General features: G+C 46.5%; 1 pseudogene; it reads left to right on the top strand.

The window, feature by feature from the left end:
- Positions 1-600: 600 nt before the first annotated feature.
- LOC135561184 (TRIO and F-actin-binding protein-like) lies at positions 601-1805 on the top strand (annotated as a pseudogene).
- The last annotated feature ends 5156 nt before the right edge of the window (positions 1806-6961 follow it).

The following is a 6961-nucleotide window of genomic DNA, read 5'->3' as shown; positions in this document are numbered from 1 at the left end:
TCTTGATCTAGACTGGGTACCAGTCTCTTTAGCTAATCCTCTGCCTGTACTCCATGTCATGTGCCAAAGTGACGGGCCTTTCTTCCATCTTCAAATATGAACATTCTATCATGAATGAGCTCAAGGAGAACAGTGGATTTGATCTTTATTCAATCACCCTCAGAGCTATCCTCCAATCACGACGATTATGTAAATATTGGAACTGTCACTTTTTTTTCTCTCCACAGACCACATTGGTGTCCCGTTGCTAAGCAGCCATTTTTTGTTTCTCCAGATGAAACCAGTCTGTCAAATGTTCCTACCTCACGTCTAAATTCTCAAACTAAATACATACTGCAATTTCAACCACAAATCTTATTTGCTTAGATTTTCAAATCAAATCAAATGTTTTTGGTAACATACACATATTTAGCATATGCTCCAACAGTGCAGTAGTATCTAACAATTCACAACAATACTCAAATCTAAAAGAAAAATTATCAAATTAAGTACTATATAAATATTATTGTTATTTTCAACAACCAATGAGCAGCTCCGCAGTTAATCCAGCGCATATTGAACGTTGAGATTGTCAAAAGGCCAGACTCTTTGCCAATGACAATGAGTGGAATGTTAGTTAAAGAGACTGACACTCAGACTAATCTTGAATCAGGAGGGGATTGAATGTTTCTGCTGTATACAAGAAGCTTGATCTTGACGTCTAGCCACTTAGCTAGCGAGTTAGCAAACCACATGCATATATATGGAGCCCTGAGCCCTGAGCTGGATATCATTTATTTTACACATCTACTCACCCAACATACTGCAAGCCCTCTACTCTCTTACCCAAGGATCAATCTCCCCATCACCTCCAGCTAGTCAGTCTAACTGAAACCACCCGTCAGGCTAAACAACCTCAGAGACCTCCTCTGTGAAATATAGGTGAGGGCTTCCCACAACACACACCAGTTACCAATACAAAACACTTATCCCTCAAGAGAACCTCCCAGGAAACATCTGCCATGTTCGACCTTGCTAAATACATGACACGTTGTGACCTTATGATAGCCAGCCTCACACGATTTTACGACAAGCCAGAGACAAGCCAGAGACCAGCCAGAGACCAGCCAGAGACCAGCCAGAGACAAGCCAGAGACCAGCCAGAGACCAGCCAGAGACAAGCCAGAGACCAGCCAGAGACAAGCCAGAGACAAGCCAGAGACAAGCCAGAGACCAGCCAGAGACAAGCCAGAGACCAGCCAGAGACCAGCCAGAGACAAGCCAGAGACCAGCCAGAGACCAGCCAGAGACAAGCGAGAGACAAGCCAGAGACCAGCCAGAGACCAGCCAGAGACCAGCCAGAGACAAGCCAGAGACAAGCCAGAGACCAGCCAGAGACAGCCAGAGACCAGCCAGAGACCAGCCAGCCAGAGACAAGCCAGAGACCAGCCAGAGACCAGCCAGAGACCAGCCAGAGACAAGCCAGAGACAAGCCAGAGACCAGCCAGAGACCAGCCAGAGACAAGCCAGAGATAAGCCAGAGACCAGCCAGAGACCAGCCAGAGACAAGCCAGAGACAAGCCAGAGACCAGCCAGAGACCAGCCAGAGACAAGCCAGAGACCAGCCAGAGACCAGCCAGAGACCAGCCAGAGACAAGCCAGAGACAAGCCAGAGACCAGCCAGAGACCAGCCAGAGACCAGCCAGAGACAAGCCAGAGACCAGCCAGAGACCAGCCAGAGACCAGCCAGAGACAAGCCAGAGACAAGCCAGAGACCAGCCAGAGAACTATTGGGTTTGGAAGTCTACCTCCTGCAACGCCACTGAAGGACTAGATCTGAAACTCAGTGTAGAGCTCGACCTGCTGTCTAAGTGGTTTGACCCCGAGTCTTCAGAACATGCCAAAAGAATAAGGTTAGTATCCAGTGCTACGACGCTCCAGTGGGATCGAGGCAGCGCTCTTCTTCAAAATCGACAACTTCCAGAGGATTTCAAGCACAGAAAATCAGAGACTTCGAGAGCTTGGAGACCTGATGTTAGAGGTGGAAGCCGCCAAAGCGTGGGGAATACTTAACTGGTCTTCCTACCTCGGCACTGCGGGATCAATCCCATTGCTGAAAGGCTCCCCATCAGCCTCCAAGAGAAAATGATATCACAAGCATCAAGCTACATGCAAAGGCCTTCTATTGCCTTTCCACCCTTTTCATTGTCATGTTCACTCATCCGTAATGAAGCAAGGATACGCAACGACCCCAGCTTTGCCCTCTCAACATTTAATACGCCTTTGCCAAGATACAGAAACATGAAGGCCTTTGAGCTCCCGAGTGGCGCAGTGGTCTAAGGCACTGCATCTCAGTGCTAGAGGCGTCACTACAGAGATCCTGGTTTGAATCCAGGCTGAATCAAAACCGGCTGTGAGTGGGAGTCCCATAGGGCGGCGCATAATTGACCCTGCGTCGTCCGGGTTTGGCTGGTGCAGGCTGTCCTTGTAAATAATAATTTGTTCTTAACTGACTTGCCTAGTTAAATAAAAATGATTTCATTTTTTATCTCAGTACACCAGACAAGAGGTAGTTGGGGATGTGGACAGTAGTGCTGAGTGATTAACCAAAATGTTGGTTATTTACTTTTAATCAACTAATTGACCGATATCGGTCATTTGAATTCCATTTCATTCTGGGGGTTTTTCTCCTTTGAGTTCAATGACCACATTGCACAGATTCTCTAGAGCTAAATCAGATCCAGCCTGAACTGTGCCATGTTGTAGGGAGTTAAAGTTTCCAACAGGCCAATATTTTACATAGTTTAGTGCAATAAAACTCTGTAATTAACTACAATGACCATAATCAATTACGTATCTACCTGTCCGGTTTGTGTTTATTTTACACCTGGAAGAGACAGAAGAATGCGTGACCACGGAGGGTATCAGGTATCTCTACCTGATAACACATGATCTTAAGTGACTGATAGTTGGTATTCATAGAAGTATTGCCTTATTTACTTTGAAAAACTACAAAATAGTGATTTTGTCAGACAGCATAGGCAACAGCACTATAGAGATGAGATGATGACTTGGAATGAAATAATTAAGTCATCAAATAAAACTAATTGAATATACACAACAACTGATGTATTGTATTAAAGTAAAATAAGGTGAATAAATGAGTTAATAAGTGATCATCAGTAATGGGCAGTCACTAAGCATCATGGGACTTTAATTCATCGTTTGATTCAGTGTCGTTACAGCATTCAACCCAAATAATCAAAACCAAAATTGAAAACCGTGATAGTTTAAAAACAAATCTAACCGAAACCACCTCAAAAAAAGCTGTATTCGCTCACAGTGTCCCATCCTCAAACGCCCCCCTCTCAAGGTGAACAGGGATTAGGCAGAGGCTTCTGGAGGATCATAAATATTTTCTCAATGAAAATGACAGATGATTAAGATGCTGCGCCTCCACATGCCATCAAGCCAAGAGCTGTCATGTCCTCATCCACTGTGCAGTGTAACAGTAACCAACATGAGCTGTCATGGACTCATCCACTGTGCAGTGTAACAGTAACCAACATGAGCTGTCATGGTCTCATCCACTATGCAGAGTGTAACAGTAACCAACATGAGCCCACTCTCCCATAGTCAGACATGAGCCAAAGAACGAAGGACTGTCAATGCATGCAGTCAGCAAACCTCCAGAGAAACCTATCCTCCTCAGTCAGCAAACTTCCAGAGAAACCTACCCTCCTCAGCCAGCAAACCTCCAGAGAAACCAACCCTTCTCAGTCAGCAAACCTCCAGAGAAACCAACCCTCCTCAGCCAGCAAACCTCCAGAGAAACCTACCCTCCTCAGCCAGCAAACCTCCAGAGAAACCTATCCTCCTCAGCCAGAAAACCTCCAGAGAAACCTACCCTCCTCAGCCAGTAAACCTCCAGAGAAACCAACCCTCCTCAGCCAGCAAACCTCCATAGACACCTATCCTCCTCAGCCAGCAAGCCTCCAGAGAAACCTACCCTCCTCAGTCAGCAAACCTCCAGAGAAACCAACCCTCCTCAGCCAGCAAACCTCCAGAGAAACCAATCCTCCCCAGTCAGCAAACCTCCAGAGCAACCGAGCCACAGCCAGCAAACCTTCACTGCCAGCAAGCCTTCACAGCCAGCAAGCCTCCACAGTCAGCAAGCCTCCACAACCAGCAAACCTCAACAGCCAGCAAGCCTTCACACCCCTTAAGCCTTGAGAATCAGGCAGATTCCAGAGTAAACCAGCATCCAGAGTAAACCAGCATCCAGAGTAAACCAGCTTCCAGAGTAAACCAGCATCCAGAGTAAACCAGGATCGAGAGCAAGCCTCTATAGACAACCAGCCAAGAGAACCAGCCATACGTGCACAGACCACAATTTCACCAGCCTCAAGCAGACCACATAGCCCATGTCAATGTCCTCTACTAACGTACGGGAGGACGTGTGTGGCGGCTCTAATCAAATCAACCCTGTAGGTATAATGCATTACGTTGCGGTTATAATGTATTGTAACAGTGTGAATGCATATCCTTCCTATGTCATGCACACTATCCAGGTGCCCTCCATTACCTTTAGAGATATTACAGCTCAGGTCCAGGCTTCCATTTCCAATGGTAAAACATCCAACAATCCCTGTGGCCTTTGACTATAGACACTACGTCTGCTAAATGACTTAAATGTAAATGTAAATGTAATATGGACACCTGCTCATAAAACATCTCATTCCAAAATGATGGGCATTAATATGAAGTTGGTCCTCCTCCCCTTTTGCTGCTATAACAGCCTCCACTCTTCTAGGAAGGCTTTCCACTAGATGTTGGAACATTGCGGCAGGGACTTGCTTCCATTCAGCAAAAGGGCATTAGCGAGGTCGGGCACTGATGTTGGGTGATTAGGCCTGGCTTGGAGTCGGCGTTCCAATTTATTCCAAAGGTGTTCGATGGGGTTGAGGTCAGGGCTCTGTGCAGGCCAGTCAAGTTCTTCCACACCGATCTTGATAAACCATTTCTGTATGGACCTCACTTTGTGCACGGAGGTATTATCATGCTGAAACAGGAAAGGTCCTTCCCAAACTGTCGCCACAAAGATGGAAGCACAGAATCATCTAGAATGTCATTATATGCTGTAGCGTTAATATTTCCCTTCACTGGAACTAAGGAGCCCGAACCATGAAAAACAGCCCCAGACCATTATTTATCCTCCACCCAAACTTTACAGTTGGCACTATGCATTGGGGCAGGTAGAGTTCTCCCGTCATCCACCAAACCCAGATTCGTCTGTCAGACAGCCAGATAATGAAGCGTGATTCATCTCTCCAGAGAACATGCTTCCACTGCTCCAGAGTCCAATGTGGTCAAGCTTTACTCCACTCCAGCCAACGCTTGGCATTGCGCATGGTGATCTTAGGCTTGTGTGCGGCTGCTCGGCCATGGAAACCCATTTCATGAAGCTCCCGACAAACAGTTATTTTGCTGACATTGCTTCCAGAGGCAGTTTGGAACTTGATATTGAGTGTTGCAACCGAGGACAGATGAGTCTTACGTGCTTCAGCAGTCCGTAGTCCCATTCTGTGAGCTTGTGTGGCCTACCACTTCGCGGCTGAGCCGTTGTTGCTCCTAGACGTTTCCACTTCACAATAACAGAACTTACAGTTCACTGGGAAATTTTAAGAACTGACTTGTTGGAAAGGTGGCATCCTATGACGGTACCACATTGAAAGTCACTGAGCTCTTCAGTAAGGCCATTCTACTGCCAATGTTTGTCTATGGAGATTGCATGTCTGTGTGCTCAATGTTATACACCTGTCAGCAACAGGTGTGGCTGAAATAGCCAAAACCACTAATTTTAAGGGGTGTCCACATACTTTTGTATATATGATGTAGAACAGGACAATATCACAGTATAAATACCACACAACGCAACATGACCAGGGTGTAAATGGTTAGAAAAACTCAAAAGAAAATAAAGCTGAGGCCCCCTTTGGGTGTGAAATTGCACAGAACTAAGAAATGAATGAGGGATCCTTGCAACGTAATTGTCTAATTACAGTATGTTGTTCGTTGGGCAGATGGGGCGCGGCTTTAACTAGGAGACTGTGCTGCTTCTTCTCTCTCCAGACTCCACCACAAAAAGGCCAAGCAGACAGCCAGCCACTTCAGCAGCTAGCCTCTTCAACAGCTAGACAGCTAGCCTCTTCGGCAGCTAGACAGACAGACAGCTAGCCTCTTCAACAGCTAGACAGCTAGCCTCTTCAGCAGCTAGACAGACAGACAGCTAGCCTCTTTGGCAGCTAGCCTCTTCGGCAGCTAGACAGCTAGCCTCTTCCACAGCTAGGCAGCTAGACAGCTAGCCTCTTCGCCAGCTAGGCAGTTAGACAGCTAGCCTCTTCGGCAGCTAGGCAGCTAGACAGCTAGACTCTTCGGCAGCTAGGCAGCTAGACAGCCAGTCTCTTCGATTGGGGGAGGGGTAGAGAGATAAATAAATAAATAAATAAACAAGCTCTCTGGCTCTGTCATACGAACCATTCCTCCACTCGATATGTCACCACATAAACAAATGTATGGTGTAAACACTGTGAAGATTAGTGCTCCTGAGAAGTGAATCACGACATTGGAATGAGGTTGGTTTACACCAGGCTGTTCCCCCTCCTCAGCCCCCCCCCCCCCAGCCCAGCTAACTCAATACTTAGACCCTAATTAAAGACAATCTGCCACTTGATAATTGATCACATCGGTTGTCTGTGTATGTGTGTCGCTGCTGTAAGACTTCACACCACTGTTTATTAGTGCTGCCTGGTTTGTTCATCCCCAGGAGAGGGATGAAGAGCGAAAGAGTGACAGAGAGAGAGACAGAGAAAGGGGGGGGGGATAAAATTAAAGCGTGGAGGATAAATTAAATCCCAATTAATAAAGAGCAGTGTGATGGTTCATAACATATCAGCACTCAGCTCAGAGATGAGTAATGGGA

Source organism: Oncorhynchus nerka, linkage group LG16 (genome assembly GCF_034236695.1).
Source record: "Oncorhynchus nerka isolate Pitt River linkage group LG16, Oner_Uvic_2.0, whole genome shotgun sequence".
In the NCBI taxonomy this organism is placed as follows: domain Eukaryota; kingdom Metazoa; phylum Chordata; class Actinopteri; order Salmoniformes; family Salmonidae; genus Oncorhynchus; species Oncorhynchus nerka.
Note: the sequence above shows the minus strand (reverse complement) of the source record. Positions and strands in the feature narration are given on the sequence as shown.